This window comes from Schistocerca piceifrons, chromosome 9 (assembly GCF_021461385.2).
Source record: "Schistocerca piceifrons isolate TAMUIC-IGC-003096 chromosome 9, iqSchPice1.1, whole genome shotgun sequence".
Classification (NCBI taxonomy): domain Eukaryota; kingdom Metazoa; phylum Arthropoda; class Insecta; order Orthoptera; family Acrididae; genus Schistocerca; species Schistocerca piceifrons.
In genome coordinates, this window is record NC_060146.1 from 81,847,560 (window position 1) to 81,864,918 (window position 17,359).

The window sequence follows — 17,359 nt, forward strand, 5'->3', positions numbered from 1 at the left end:
TATTTCGCAGAGAAATGTAAGAACTATTGAAATCAATCATAGCTTTATGTCTAGTCAAGAAATCCATGCCAAGCAGAACTATAGTCGTAAGTAGTGGAACGATTAAGAAATTTGCAAAAATGTGTGGCGTCGTGCAGTGAATTCTAAATATGTTTTCGTTTTAACATCCACTCCTCTTCCTGAAATAGCATCTCTTACTTTCGTGCTCTGTGACGGTAGTGTTGGACAAGTTTCATCTTCGTTATATCTGTTTAAAGCAGTGTTACTGATTATTGAGATGGAATCCAAAACTGCAGATACAGTATGTTTTCTAAGTCTTTGTTAACAACAGGGTGATGAATGTTTCCTTTACTCTCTTCTTTCTCTTAAAGTGAACGTCCATGATGTCTTCCAGATTGATCACGTTTGTAATAATGTTCTTGGAATGAGTAGTATTCTCTCTTGACACCACGAGCGCGTATTCCGGAGGCTGTGTTTCTAGTCATTGTTGTTCCTCGCTGTCCTGTTAGCAATGGCATTCGTAGCGATCGTGGTAATTTGAAACGCAAAGCAGAAGACCTGCATGGCTGTATCAGATGTCGATCTTGTTGTACTGTGTGTTCGAAAAATTGAGTCAATGTTGCGAAGTAAGTATTTTCGAAATTGGGTAGGCCGATCAGTTTGTCTTGTACTCCGCGTTGCGTCGTTTCTGAGCAATATGGGGCGAGAAAAGCGTTTTGAGATACTTCTAGATAGTAATAGTCACTACGTTTAGGTGAGACACATCTTCCGAAAGACTAAAACAGACTTTTTGAAACCGTATTTCGCTATCGCGTTTACAAGTTAACATCTGAAGCGGATTTGCTCTCCCAGTTAATAAGGCGACTGGAAAACAGCTATTCCAGTTTCTAATTTAGTCAGCAAAATTGGAGCATCTCTTCACTTAATTGTGAGATGTAGACATCTTCATGATCAGACTAATATTTCTGCATATCCTTCACTGCACAATGAATCACTCCGTCCATATTAGTCGAATATGTTGAGAACAAGATGTAACCATACAATCCAAGCGCATTTTAAAAACGGTTGTGTGTTTAAACGGGAGCGAAAATCGATTATGGAAGTGGAAAACCGACAACTTGAACCGTAATTCCAGAATCGATTTTGGAGTATTTACATGACCAACCAGATGCGTTATTGGGAAATCGGTTTGCGAAATTCGTTTTTGGGAGCCCCATTTAAACATAAGGAAAGTCTAGAGAACGGACGTGAAAACTTTGAACTTTCGAATAGAAAGTGTTTGTAATCAAAACTTTCGTGTTTCTGTGTCCCGGAATCCCAGAATTGTCCGCCTGTTGAAACAGAGTTCGAGAATTCAGATCTGTCTGTATAACCCGTTTCTCTACAAGCCCCCTGGAAGATTTGTGTCTAATTTTTCCTGTCGACAACTAAGTCACGTATCGTGTCTTCTGTTATTACTCTCTTTTGTATAACAACGAGCTGATCACGTAGTCTGTTAACTTCACGTTTGTGCTCATCATTCATAGTCATCTGTCGTTCTTTGAATTTTTCAAGTGGTTGGTATTCTTCCGTGTCGGTTAAATGTATCGGATGTGTATCGTCGGTGTGAGTGTCGGAATTTAAATTAATTTGTAAAATTCTCAGCGAAAATTCATCAATCAGTTACTTTAAAGTGTGGTATTGTTCTTTAGTATTCATGTCCATATGTTTCGTTAGTATATGTAGTGACTCTGTCTCCTCGTAATTGTTGTATCTGTTGGGGCTGCAATTGTGACTGTTCTTATAATTTTGTAACTAGTGCACTGAATACTACATTGTAATTTTTACCTGGATTGCCTATACCAAGACGCGTGTCCAGCGTTTAAATACTCTATTTAAACACCGCTGGGCGCAGATATTTAAAATCATTGCCGCAACGCTTGATAGCAAGAAGCTGCGAAACAGAAGAAAGAACAATCTATCTTTTGTTAAGAAATATTCTAGAGACTTCATTATCCCTTGTACTTTTGGTCGCCGACATGTTAAGACGTACTACATAGCATTGCTACAAGTTGTATTTTTATTTGTGTAAAAACTATGTGAAACGACGAACAAACATTTCGGTAACTCGGGTGAGGATACAATGTACTTACGCACACACAAGGACATTTAATTTCAAGAAGGAACGGACTGACAAAGCAGCGATTATTGGACTGATCCGTGTACAAAAGAAATATCAGACGTAAGTCATGCATTTATTGTGTATTTGTCAATGTCTAGAAGTTTAAAGCCAATTTGTTCAAAATATATTAATATTTTACGATGCAGTAATTTTCTTCTTATTCTTTTCTTTCAGTAATCAAGAATGATATTCAAATTGTATATGAGCTTTGTTACAGGTTCGCTCTTTATCGCGGTGTCTCGATTGTATTTGGGAGACCACTAATGTGTTCAACTTCCGATCTCGTAATCTTTTTCTTACGAAATTCCACTAATTTGCTTTCATTTCCATTTTTATATTCAAATAGGTCCATTAGGTATTTTCATCGAAGATTCTGATTGCGTGAAGGCAATCCGAGTCAAAAGGTCAATTAAGAAAACCCCTTCGCGTAATCAATCCGTACGTCTCCTGAACGCAATCGAGAACCGACGCATCGGTGATCAATTAATAATCTCTCTTTCTTTTTAAGTCGTACTAAAAATCGGCCACACAGGATAGCCGTAAGTATGCACTCTAGCATTAGGTTGCATTTTGTCAGTAAATATTACCAACCAACAGTTACAGCATCACTACTATTATTCTCTATTTCTTACACAGAATAGGCAAGTTCTTAACGCCAGAGACTGCACCTTGTGAATGGCTCCCCGTAAGCACCGGTCAGCAACACCAGTACTGAATGAGCAGTACGAAATGCAGAAGTCATCTGCATACAGAGAAGGTGAGACCGACGGCCCTACAGCTACTACTAGACCGTTAATAGCCACTAAAAATAGAGAGACACTCAGTACGGAGACCTGCTGAATGCCATTCTCCTGAATACGGGGGGAACTATGGGAGGCACGACAACTTGGACATGGCAAGTACAGAGCGACAGAAAGTTTTGGATAAAAATCATGAGTGGGCCCTGGAGACCCCACTCATACAATGTGGCAAGTATATGATGTCGCCAGGTCGTGTCGTGTGCTTTACGTAAGTCACAAAAGACATTAACCAGTTGTTGGCGCCTGGAAAAGGCTGTTCAGATGGCAGATTCGAGGGACGCAAGATTATCAGTGATACAACGACCCTGGCGGAAGCCGTCAGTAGGCACGTGACTCCAGGACCCAGCGAAACTGCTGACACACCATACGTTCTAGCACCTTACAAAGAGCGTTGGTGACGCTGATGGGCTGATAGCTATCCACATCAAGCGGGTTTTCACCGGGTTTGAGCACCTGAATGATAGCACTCTTCCGTCATTGCGATGGAAAGACGCCATCGCATCAGATCCCGTTGAAGATGACGAGGAGATGTCGCTCGCAGTCGGACGAAAGATGTTTAATCATCTGACTGTGGATCCGATACAGCCCAGGAGCTGTGTCAGGGCAATGTGCAAGGGTGCTGAGGAGCTCTTACTCTGTAGATGGGGCGTTATATGGTTCATTGTGGCGTGTACTCAACTAGAGGACTTTCCTTTCCATCCGCCGTTTGAGGATGGGAAAGGCTGCGCGGTAATTCTCCAATGCAGAGGCTCGAGCATAATGCTCAGCAAAGTGCTCAGCAATCGCGTTTGCGACGGTAGACGTTGGGGTCTGGGATCTGGTACTCAAAAATACGTCTGATCCTCGTCCAGACCTGGGGAGGTGACTTATGGCACCCAATGGTCGACTCATACCTCTCCCAACACTCCTGTTTCCGTTGTTTTATAAGGTGGCGAACGCGGGCGCAGAAAAGCTTAAAGACTATCACCTGCTCTAGGGAAGGGTGCCGCTTACGTCGCTGAAGAGCCTGCCGACGCTCTTTAATTGCCTCAGTGACTTCCGGCGACCACCAAGGGACTGTCTTTCGCCAGGGGCACCCTAAAGAAAGAGGGATCGCGTTTTCCGCCGCAGAAACGATCGTTGAAATAACCTGTTCAACCACAACATCGATGGCACCATGCGAGGGAGATTCAACAGTGACAGCAGAGGTGAAGGCTTCTCAGTCTGCCTTGTTTAAAGCCCATCTGGGTAGGCGGTCATGGACATGACGCCAGGGGAGTGACAGGAAGATGGAGAAGTGATCACTACCGTACAGGTCGTCAGGAGCTCTCCGGTGGATGGATGGGAGGAGGCCAGGACTGCAGACCGAGAGATCAATGGCTGAATATGTGCCATGTGCTACACTGAAATGTGTGGGGCACCTCTGTTTAAGAGGCAGAGGTCGAGTTGTGACAGTAAATTTTCGACTTCCTTACCTCGGCCAGTAAGCGTGGCGCTACCCCGCAAGGTGTTATGGGTGTCACAATCTCCCAAAAGTAGGAAAGATTTTGGGAGTTGATCAGTCAGTGCAACCAATACGTTCAGGGGTAGTGCACCATTTGGAGCCACATATACGTTGCAGACAGTTATTTCCTGTGCTGTCTGTATCCTGACAGCCACAGCTTCAAGAGGAGTTTGAAGGGGCAGAGGTTCACTACATACTGAGTTCAGCGCATACACTGAAACTCCACCTGACACACTACTTTTTTTGCTACAGTTCTTGTAATAACTCCTGTAGCCACAAAGGGCCGAGGTCCGCATTGCCAGGAGCCAGGTTTCCGGGAGGGAAATGCAGAAAGCAGGTGTTAAGTTTAACAGTTGCCATAGCTCAGCCAGTTGGTGGAAAAAACTGCCGCATTTCCACTGGAGGATGACATGATCGCGAGACTGGGAAGGCATGGAACATTCAATAAGGAAGTTTACGCCTCACTGTCACCTATTGCCACCGACTTATTTCCTGAGCAGTCTATATCCATTGAGTCTGAGGGTCGGGCGAGATCCTCGGTGGACGCCAGAATCTCCACCTCATCCTCAGACACAGAGCTTGTAGGTAGCCGTCGTGTGCTTTCCACCGCAATTCTGTTGGCCTTGGGAGTCTTCCTTTTGGATTTCTCTCACTGCTCCTTGGGTTTCTCTGGCTGGGAGGGCTTCACTGATTCAGTCTCCAGTACTGAGGATGCTTGTGAAGCCCTACGACCAACTGCTTTTGGGCACTTCAACTAATGGCAGGTGTCATTTTTCCCACTAGTAGAAACCTGCAAAGGGAATGACCCAAGGCACCCCTTCCTAGAGAGAGGAGCCGACGAAGACTGATGCTTCTCCAGCTGAGAAGTGGGGACTGGTGTCCCCAATTGTTGGGGGAGCAGTGCTCCCGAGGTAGGTGCTGTGGGAGCAACAGGGATGGAAGTGCCTCCCACCATTAAGAGGGCAGGTGTAGTCTTCCAGCTCTGAGAGGTGACTGGAGTTGGCGGAACAGATAGTGTTAGAACTGTTGTAGCGGTGGAGTAAGACAATGTCATACAAACAGGATGTAGGCGTTCAAAGTTACTCTTAGCGTCAGTGTGGGTCAGGTAGTCCAGGATCTTTTATTCCATTATTTTTCTTTCTTTCTGGAGAATTCTGCAGTCTGGCGATCAAGGCGAATGGTGCGCCACACAGTTGACACATATGGGAGGTGGGGCACATGGAGTATTGGGATGTGAAGGACGTCCACAATCCCAACAGGTGACGCTGGAAGTACAGCAGGAAGACATATGGCCGAACTTCCAGCACTTAAAGCATCACATCGATGAGGGTTATATGACTTTACATCACAGTGGAAGACCAGCACCTTGACTTTCTTGGGGAACATGTCACCCTCAAAGGTCAAGATGAAGGCACCAGTGGCAACCTGATTATCCCTTGGACCCCGGTGGATGCGCTGGATGAAATGAACACCTCGCTGCTCTAAACTGGCGCGCAGCTCATCATCAGAGTGCAAAAGAAGGTCCCTGTGAAATGATACTTGGACCATATTTAAGATCTTATGTGCGTTATGGTTACAGAAACATCCTCCAGCTTGTCACAAGCGTGTAACATCCGTGACTGGGTGGAAGATGCTGATTTGATCAAAACTGGACCAGATCGCATTTTGAACAATCCCACCACCTCCCCAAACTTGTCCTCTAAATGCTCAATAAAAAACTGTGGCTTCATCGTAATGAAAGATTCGCCATCAGCTCTGGAACATACAAGATACGGGTGCGAATGAGATGCACTGCCATCCTTAGCCTAGCGTGCCTCACATGCTGTGGCCAAAGAGGGGAACGATTTGGGGTCGTACACCTGTGCACTGAATTGAACCCGTGAAAGTTTAGAGACTGCTGGTGTGTGACCCCCAGCAAGAGATGTACTACATCGCATGTCATCTGCCCTGATGCTACCCACTCCGACCCCACGAGTGCCACCCAGCTGCAGCAAAGGCCACCTGGCAGGATATCCATTGCTGGGACTCCTGATACCCCAGGGTGATTCGCATCTACTCCTTGGCATATGTGGCGAGTTAACGGCGCACGCATCAGCAGAGCGATCCCTATGTGCTCAGGGGGCTACAACCAACATGGTACATGGTGGCCCCACCACAACAGACTGGCTACCATGCTGGATATCAGCTGCAAACAGGTAAACAAATCCATTATCGTTGATAGCGCAGAAAACGATACTGCACAGTGGATGGAGGAAAATGCATCCAAGAGGGTGACCTCGCCCAACAGGTGGAGAATGAGCGGAAGTGCAGATCCACATTGACGAAGGATGCGAGAGGTTTCAGCATATGATGGTTACAATGCACCATATAAGGCGCCCTTCCCCAATTGGCTCGCTCCACAGGAAACTTATAAAAAATGGAGGTCAAACACGATAGGGGATTATCACATAAAGGGCGAAACGGATGAGACTCTTTTTAGTCGCCTCTTACGCCAGGCAGGAATACCTCAGGCCTGTTCTAAGCCCCAGACTCACAGGAACAACGATCAGTGACTGACTCCAAATACACTAGCTGATCAAAAGTATTTGGACACCTATCGGTGGACATTGATATATGGTTTGTCCACATTTCACCTTTGTGACAGCTTGAACTCTGCCTAGGGATACTTTCAGTGATGACTCTGAATGCAGAGGAATGGCAGCCCATTCTTTCTCAAGAGCCAAGACCAGAGAAAGTAAATTAGTTATATGTAGTGACTTTTAATTTTGTATGTGATTGTCCAAGAAAAAGGGTGATAGAAGGTCTAAACTCATGCATCTGATGCAGACTGCTTTCTTCCAAACCAGGGTGCAGGGGAATAGTATCACAGCGATTGACAATATTTCATTATAGATGGGCTTTCTGCTAGTAAAAGGGTGGATTGTCTTTCAGACCATGATGCACAAATTTTAACAGATGAGGAAGGAAATTGTCCATGCCCTTTCAAAGGAACCATCACGGCATTTGCCTTAAGCAATTAAGGCAAATCATGGAAAACCTAAATCAGGATGGCTGGACGTGGGTTTGAACCCGAATGCAAGTCCAGTGTACTAACCACTGCGCCCTCTCGCTCGTTACAAGGCTTTTGTACTAAAATAAATGTTATATATAATTGCATACTATGCAGAAAAGCTAATACAAAGGCAATAGAGAGTTTTTTAAACCTGATTAAGGAACAACAGTCGCAGGATGTTAATAGTGTCGATAACATAGAGAACAAATACAATGCTTTCCTGAAGAAATTGCCGCCGATGTGGCCGAGCGGTTTTAGATGCATCAGTCCAGAACCGAGCTGCTGCTATGGTCGCAGGTTAGAATCCTGCCTCGGGCATGGTTGTGTGTGCTGTCCTTAGGCTAGTTAGGTTTAAGTAGTTCTAAGTCTAGGCGACTGATGACGTTAGATATTAAGTCCCATAGTGCTCAGAGCTATTTTGACCCTGAACACATCTCTCATGATCTTTGAGAGTTGTTATCCATTAGAACGTTCTACACAGGGTACTAGCAGTAAAAGGCAGCCTGGCTGGATGACTAGTGGGATAAGGATATCATGCAGAACAAACTGGGAATTATATCAAAATGTTATAATTAGTGACAGTCAAGCTACAGTAGCCCATTACAAACAGAATTGTAAGGTGCTTAAAATGTTATTAGGAAGGCAAAGGGTACGCAGTACACAAATAGAATAGCTAATTCACAGGATAAAATTAAAACCAAATAGTCAGTTGTGAAGGAAGTGTCTGGTCAGCAGCCCAAGGTCGATGATATAAAGTCAGTTTGTAGCAAAAATATTTCTGTTATCGATAAGTCAGATATATGTACAGCATTTAACAATCATTTTCTGAATACTGCTGGTGAATTAAATAAAAACTTAGTTTCTATACGGTTTCATATAACTCTCTTGGAAAATGCCTTTCTGAAATACTCTTCTGTGATACTGATGAGGGGGAGATTGAGTCAATAATTAAATCACTGAAAACTAAGGACTCTCATGGATATGATGGAATAACTAGGAGAATATTAAAGTACTGTGCTGCACATGTTAGCCCTAAACTCAACCACATTTGCAATTTTCCTTTAAGAATTGTCAGTTTCCTGAACGATTAAAGTACTAAGTCCTGTTTTATATAAAGGGAGAAAGAGATAATGTAGACAATTTTAGACCTATTTCTATGACATCAGTGTTTGCTAAAGTTATTGAAAAGGCTGTGTATGCAAGGACAATTGATCATTTTATAGCGTATAATTTGCTATCAAATGTACAGTACGGCTTTAGAAGTGGTTTAACAACTGAAAATGCTATATTCTCATTTCTCTGTGAGATACTTGATACATTAAACAAAAGTTTTCGAACGCTAGGCATCTTTTTTGATTTAACTAAGGCGTTTGATTGTGTTGGTCACAAAATATTGGTACAGAATTTGGACCATTATGAAATAGGGGGAGTAACCCACAGTTGGTTCACTAAGAAGTGAACTTCAACAACAGAGAGCAAAAGGTCGTTTTCATGGTGTTGAGAATCGCTGAAATGTTGGGTCTGAGTGGGGTACGGTCAAGTACGGGTTGCCCCAGGGATCAGTGTTGGGGCCACACCTGTTTCTTATTTATATAAATGATATGCCCTCCAGTATTGCAGGTAATTCTAAACTATTTCTGTTTGCTGATGACACTAGCTTGGTAGTAAAGGATGTTGTGTGCAACACTGGCTCGGCTTCAAGTAGTGCACTTCATGACGTAAGTTCGTGGCTTGTAGAAAACAAACTAACGATAAACCACAGTAAGACTCAGTTTTTATAGTTGCTAACACACAATTCAACAAAACCCGGCGTTTTAACTTCACAGAATGGTCATATGATCAGTGAAACCGAAAATTTCAAATTTCTAGGTGTTCAGATCGATAGTAAATTTTTGTGGAAAAATCCACATTCAGGATCCTGTTCAAAGACTTAATGTTGCCATTTTAAAATTCGAACATTATCTGAAGTAAGTCATCGTCTGACAGGAAAAGTAGTCTACTTTGCTTATTTTCATTCGCTTATGTCGTATGGTAATATATTTTGGGGTAATTCCACCCATTCTCAACGGATATTTTTGACTCAGAAACGGGCAGTTCGGGCAGTAAGTTCACCAACCTCTTGTCGACCCCTATTCACTAGTCTGAGTACTTCTCACAATGGCCTCTTATATACATTCTTTACTGTCGTTTCTTCTTAACAAAATCACTTTATTCCCAAGAATTAGCAACTTTCACTCAGTTAATACCCGGCGGAAATCCACCTTGCTTTTGGATCGAACTTCGTTGCCTCTTGTGCAGAAAGGTGTGCATCCATTTCCGATAAACTACCACAAGAATTATAAAATCTTAACAGTAATCCAAGCACTATCAAATCGAAACTGAAGAGTTTCCTCATGGATCACTCCTTCTATTCTGTCGAGGTGTTCCTTGAAAAATTAAGCTGATTCCTGTGTTATATTGTTGTTTGCATTTTACTAAAACTTATGGCTTGTCCCTTGTTTGGGTTCATAAACATTTTATTTTATCTATTATTACTTTTATGTTGCAATTTCATGCACTGACACGTTCCACAAACTTGGAGATTTGCTCCTCAATTTCTTCCTACATAAGTAGACGTGTAACACAAAATAAAATAATGTTAGTCTTTACCATTTCGGGCACGCAGCCGCGTAAACTAAATTTGATCCCGTGAAGACTGATTACAAGGTGACAAGTGGGGCGTTATATGCTCCACCTCGGCGGTACGCGCCAGCGAGTCGCAGACGCCGGTCGGCAGCAAAGAGAAACGCTAATACACGCGCCGCCTGTGGCGAAGGCATTCGATTCGCTTATCGATGTATGTTTGGCGGCGGTGACACTATGACGAGCTCTCTGCAGTTTGTCCCAACAGCCGGATTTCATACTTTGTCAAAATTAAAACCATTATCTCTATTTAATAAATTAATAGCTAATCTAATCTCTATAGCTTCCTTGACTACAGAATCCCGAAAGGAAGAGGTGGATCTTAGAATCTGCAGAGAAGATAAAAGAATCGGGTATGTGTACGCCAAGCGGCGCTTGTGTAAGCGTCTCTCTTTGCTCCCGACCAGCGTCTGTGATTCGCAGGAGCTTACCACCGCAGTGGAGGATATAAGGCCGCTCGTGGCACCTTGCAGTATGTGGTGTCACCGCCAGACACCACACTTGCTAGGTGGTAGCTTTAAATCGGCCGCGGTCCATTAGTACATGTCGGACCCGCGTGTCGCCACTGTCAGTGATCGCAGACCGAGCGCCACCACACGGCAGGTCTCGAGAGACGTTCTAGCATTCGCCCCAGTTGTACGGACGACTTAGCTAGCGGTGCAACACTGACGAAGCCTCGTTTATTTGCAGAGAAGATAGTTAGAATAGCCTTCAGCTAAGTCAATGGCTACGACCTAGCAAGGCGCCATAGCAATTGATAGTTATCGTATGAAGCATGTCTCATCAAGAACGATGTATACAAAGTTAAGTATTCCAGCAGCTACGTACTTTTCTTTATAGCATTCATTCCGTATCCTGTTTCAGACCTCACGCCATCCTGCGTGAGCTTATAGCGTGCATTTCGGCCTTCTCTAGCTATATAACACAGCATATGTCTGATGATGGCTGGACGATAAGAGAATATAATATCAGAGAAACAAAATTGATTTGATCTGATATATTCCCGAAACGTAATGGTCTATTCATTACACCGCGAAAAGCTGAAAATGCGCAAAAATAATGTTGCTCGATGCTATGGTTTAGAACTAAGTCGACTTTCTCTCACCTCAAAGATGTTCCATCGAGTTCAGATCGAGAGTGTGGGCAGACCAGTTCCTTCCGGGAACGTTATTGTCCACAGACCATTGCCACACAGATGACTTGTTGAGAGGCTCTGCTGTCATGCTGGTACAATCAGTCATCGTCTCCGCACTGTTCCTTTACTCTACACAGTACACAATACTTCCACATTTTGCGTTTTCTTAACCGCTACAAGTATACCACACCCTCAGCACTAAAAACACGACCACACCCGACCGCTACGTCATCCGCACTGCACTGTTCGCAATACACGCACTGGCAAGTAAGGTTCTCCTAGCATTTGGCAAACCTCAACCCTTCCATCGGAACACCACAGGGCGATGCATTACTCCAAATCACTTATTTCCAGCCTTCACCTGTTCAGTAGTGCTGCTCCTCACACCACGTCGAGCGTCGCTGAGCACTGCCAGCAGACCTGCGTGGCTTCTAATGGGCTGCTCGACCACTGCACCACATTCTTTTTAACTCCCTGTGCAGAGTCATTGTGCTAGCTGGACTGCTGGTAGCATTTTGGACTCCACAATTGATTCCTTTCGCTGATTTCCCGAGATTTTTTACAACCACCTTCGACAATGCTCGACGGTCCCTGGCCATCTCTACATGACCTCTGCTTGGTCTCGATTGAGCTGTGGTTGTTGCTTGTCTTTTTCCACTTCATAATCAAATCACGAGAAGAGACCTCGGACAGACCAAGGATGCCGGAAATGTCCCTGACGGATTGGGTACTGACGTGACGTCCAAAGACTGGTCCACGTTCAAGTCAGTGAGCTCTCCTGACCGACCCATTCTGCTGGTCCTGGTTCTCTACTGGTGACACAACACTACTCGCCTCCTTCTACACTGATGAGCCAAAGAAACTGGTACATCTGCTTAATATCGTGTAGGGCCCCCGCAAGCACGTAGAAGTATCGCAACACGACGTGGCGTGGACTCGACTGCTGTTAGAACTAGTGCTGGAGGGGATTCGAACCGTTTATCCTACAGGGCTGTCCGTAAGAGTACGAGGGGGTGAAAACATCTTTTAAACAGCACGTTGCAAGGCATCCCAGATATGCTCAGTAATGTTGATGCCTGGGGAGTTTGGTGGCCACTGGAAGTGTTTAAACTCAGGAGTGTTCCTCGAGCCACTCTGTAGCAATTCTGGGCATGTGGAATGTCGCATTGTGCTGCTGGAATTGCCTAAGTTCATCGGAATGCACAATGGACACGAATGGATGCAGGTGATCAGACAGGATGCCTAAGTATGTGGCACCTGTCAGAGTTGCATCCACACGTATCACGGGCCCCACATCAGTCCGACTGCACACGCCGCACGCCATTACAGAGCCTCCTCTCCCAGCTTGAAGAGTCCCCTCCTGACACGCAGGGTCCACGGATTCGTGCAGTTGCCTCCATACCGTACAGATCCATCTGCTCGATACAATTTGAAACGAGACTAGCCCGACCAGCCAAGATGTTTTCAGTCATAAACAGTCAAATGTCGGTGTTGACAGGACCAAGTGAGGCATAAGGCTTTGTGTCGTGCAGTCATCAAGGGTACACGAGTGGACCTTCGACTCCGATAGGCCATGTCGATAATGTTTTGTTGAATGCTTTGCATTCTGACACTTCTTGATGGCCCAGCATTGAAATCTGCAGCAATTTGCAGAAGGGTTTCACTTCTGTCACGTTGAATGTCTCTTCAGTCGTCATTGGTGCCGTTCTTGCAGGATCTTTTTCTGGCCGCAGCGATGTGGGAGATTCGATTTTCACTGGATTCCTGACATTGACGGACACTCGTGGAATGATCGTACCCGAAAGTAGGCACATTATCTGTATCCGGAGATGCTGTGTCCCATCACTCGCGTGTCCACTGTAACACCACGTTCAAATTTACTTAAATCTCGACAGCCTGCCATTGTAGCAGCATTATCCAATCTAACAACTGCTGCAGACACTTGTCTTATATGGGCGTTGCCGACCGCAGCGCCGTAATCTGCCTTTCTACATATCTGTGTTTGAGTATGCGCGACTATACCAGTTTCTTTGGCACTTTAGTGTAGCTGAGTGGTAGGCGTCGCTTACTACTAGGACTCGGGTTCAATTCCCAGTAGTTTTCATTAGTAGCGGCCCACTCAGCCTCATAATGCCATTTGATAAGCTACGTGAAATAGAAGTAGCGGATATAAGGTCTGGGAAGCTTATAGCAGCCCGTCCTTACTGCATCCAAGAAACGCCATAAGTCCAGGATGTCACGGCGGTCGGAAGGGCCAGAATTGCGCGTCTGCTTACTTTGGTTCCTTCTTACAGCTCACGCGATAGAAAGGTTAGAAGGGGGCCTGAATACCGAAACCCTCGGTCAAAGCTTCAGTTTTACTTGAGCAGTCCGACTGAAAGAATTGTCGATATTGTTAAAGGTAACTGTGTTAAGATGATTTAAAATATGGGCTTTGGAAGTAGGAAAATGCTTCATTTGTGGCGAAAGTTTTTGTGTCCATGAAGTGCTTTCAGTGAAGGTGAGAAGAGTTGTCCCACTTTGTAACACAAGTATGAACCGAGTAGTCGCCTCACATCAATCGCTATTGAGAAGCTCGACGGAAGTCAACGTTCATGATGTTTGCCAAAAGAACTACACGAATGTAAAACTCATCTTAGCGTTCATTCACATAGGTGGAGCGCCAGCGTAAAATCACTCCCTCAGATCGAGTGGTCCCAAATTTCAGTTTAAGACTAAGTATCTTTCTTTTTTTTTTGTACTGTAGAAATGACTGAAGGTATCTTCATAGACAGGGGAAGTTACCTACGACAGGGCGTGATCCTGTTCGTGAGGTGGAGCAGCTGTCTGTGCATTGGATGATCATCAAGGCAGTTGGAAAGCGGTGTGATGAGTGGCCCCAGCAAGAGATCAACTTACAGCTCCAGAACCTGAAGCCTCGGACTTGGTGGCACAAGATGCAAGATACCACACGTCTTGTTACAAAAAGGTAAGTTATTTCAATTACCTCCTTGTACATTGAAACCCAGTCAATCATTTCGTGAAGATATTGATAAAGCTTTGAGAGACATGTATAATTACCAGTTCAACAATTCAAAAGAATAAATAATGTGATGCCATCATAGAACTGTATTTCAAGCAATATTGAGGATATTCAGCCCAATAATCAGTCGTGTGATTATTGCCACAACATGTTTCAGGACATTATCCAATATTCAAGTGCTAAAAACATGGAAACCAAATAAAACTTCCACCTCATATCGACAGACATAAGATTTCAGATATCCTGAGTTATAACCTACATTAAAAATAATTTTTTTTTCCATTAGGCCTCATCACAAGTTAAAAACAAGCTACACACATGCATTGTCAACCCAAACCAAAAATATAAAACATCACAAGCCGGTGATTCCACCGTTTCCATGGTACAGTTGCAAACTGAAGGCTGTGCCAACATTTACCGATGATATTTACTTAAAGCCTGATGATCAGCACCAACTATACTACTGTCTGTAATCAAATCTTTGACAAGTGCCTATCTGATCCTAGCCTATTCTAACTTAAAACTAGCTCTACGCTGCAATGTGTGCATTTGAGCAGAAATAGTACGTATTAATCCAATGTCCTCCCCCATGAACCATGGACCTTGCCGTTGGTGGGGAGGCTTGCGTGCCTCAGCGATACAGATGGCCGTACCGTAGGTGCAACCACAACAGAGGGGTATCTGTTGAGAGGCCAGACAAACATGTCGTTCCTGAAGAGGGCCAGCAGCCTTTTCAGTAGTTGCAGGGGCAACAGTCTGGATGATTGATTGATCTGGCCTTGTAACATTAACCAAAACGGCCTTGCTGTGCTGGTACTGCGAACGGCTGAAAGCAAGGGGAAACTACAGCCGTAATTTCTTCCGAGGACATGCAGCTTTACTGTATGATTAAATGATGATGGCGTCCTCTTGGGTAAAATATTCCGGAGGTAAAATAGTCCCCCATTCGGATTTCCGGGCGGGGACTACTCAAGAGGACGTCGTTATCAGGAGAAAGAAAACTGGCATTCTACAGATTGGAGCGTGGAATGTCAGATCCCTTAATCGGGCAGGTAGGTTAGAAAATTTAAAAAGGGAAATGGATAGGTTAAAGTTAGATGTAGTGGGAATTAATGAAGTTCGGTGGCAGGAGCAACAAGACTTTTGGTCAGGTGATTACAGGGTTATAAATACAAAATCAAATAGGGGTAATGCAGGAGTAGGTTTAATAATGAATAAAAAAAATTGGAGTGCGGGTTAGCTACTACAAACAGCATAGTGAACGCATTATTGTGGCCAAGATAGACACAAAGCCCATGCCTACTACAGTAGTACAAGTTTATATGCCAACTAGCTCTGCAGATGATGAAGAAATTGATGAAATGTATGACGAGATAAAAGAAATCATTCAGGTAGTGAAGGGAGACGAAAATTTAATAGTCATGGGTGACTGGAATTCGTCAGTAGGAAAAGGGAGAGAAGGAAACATAGTAGGTGAATATGGACTGGGGGGAAGAAATGAAAGAGGAAGCCGCCTTGTAGAATTTTGCACAGAGCATAACTTAATCATAGGTAACACTTGGTTCAAGAATCATGAAAGAAGGTTGTATACCTGGAAGAATCCTGGAGATACTAAAAGGTATCACATAGATTACATAATGGTAAGACAGAGATTTAGGAACCAGGTTTTAAATTGTAAGACATTTCCAGGGGCAGATGTGGATTCTGACCAGAATCTATTGGTTATGAACTGCAGATTGAAACTGAAGAAACTGCAAAAAGGCGGGAATTTAAGGAGATGGGACCTGGATAAACTGACTAAACCAGAGGTTATACAGAGTTTCAGGGAGAGCATAAGGGAACAATTGACAGGAATGGGGGAAAGAAATACAGTAGAAGAAGAATGGGTAGCTCTGAGGGATGAAGTGGTGAAGGCAGCAGAGGATCAAGTAGGTAAAAAGACGAGGGCTAATAGAAATGCTTGGGTAACAGAAGAAATATTGAATTTAATTGATGATAGGAGAAAATATAAAAATGCAGTAAATGAAGCAGGCAAAAAGGAATACAAACGTCTCAAAAATGAGATCGACAGGAAGTGCAAAATGGCTAAGCAGGGATGGCTAGAGGACAAATGTAAGGATGTAGAGACTTGTCGCACTAGGGGTAAGATAGATACTGCCTACAGGAAAATTAAAGAGACCTTTGGAGAGAAGAGAACCACTTGTATGAATATCAAGAGCTCAGATGGCAACCCAGTTCTAAGCAAAGAAGGGAAGGCAGAAAGGTGGAAGGAGTATATAGAGGGTTTATACAAGGGCGATGTACTTGAGGACAATATTATGGAAATGGAAGAGGATGTAGATGAAGACGAAATGGGAGATAAGATACTGCGTGAAGAGTTTGACAGAGCACTGAAAGACCTGAGTCGAAACAAGGTCCCGGGAGTAGACAACATTCCATTAGAACTACTGATGGCCTTGGGAGAGCCAGTCATGACAAAACTACCATCTGGTGAGCAAGATGTATAAGACAGGCGAAATACCCTCAGACTTCAAGAAGAATATAATAATTCCAATCCCAAAGAAGGCAGGTGTTGACAGATGTGAAAATTACCGAACTATCAGTTTAATAAGTCGCAGCTGCAAAATACTAACGAATGGAAAAACTGGTAGAAGCCGACCTCGGGGAAGATCAGTTTGGATTCCATAGAAATGTTGGAACATGTGAGGCAATACTAACCTTACGACTTATCTTAGAAGAAAGATTAAGAAAAGGCAAACCTACGTTTCTAGCATTTGTAGACTTAGAGAAAGCTTTTGACAATGTTAACTGGAATACTCTCTTTCAAATTCTGAAGGTGGCAGGGGTAAAATACAGGGAGCGAAAGGCTATTTACAATTTGTACAGAAACCAGATGGCAGTTATAAGAGTCGAGGGGCATGAAAGGGAAGCAGTGGCTGGGAAAGGAGTGAGACAGGGTTGTAGCCTCTCCCCAATATTATTCAGCCTGTATATTGAGCAAGCAGTAAAGGAAACAAAAGAAAA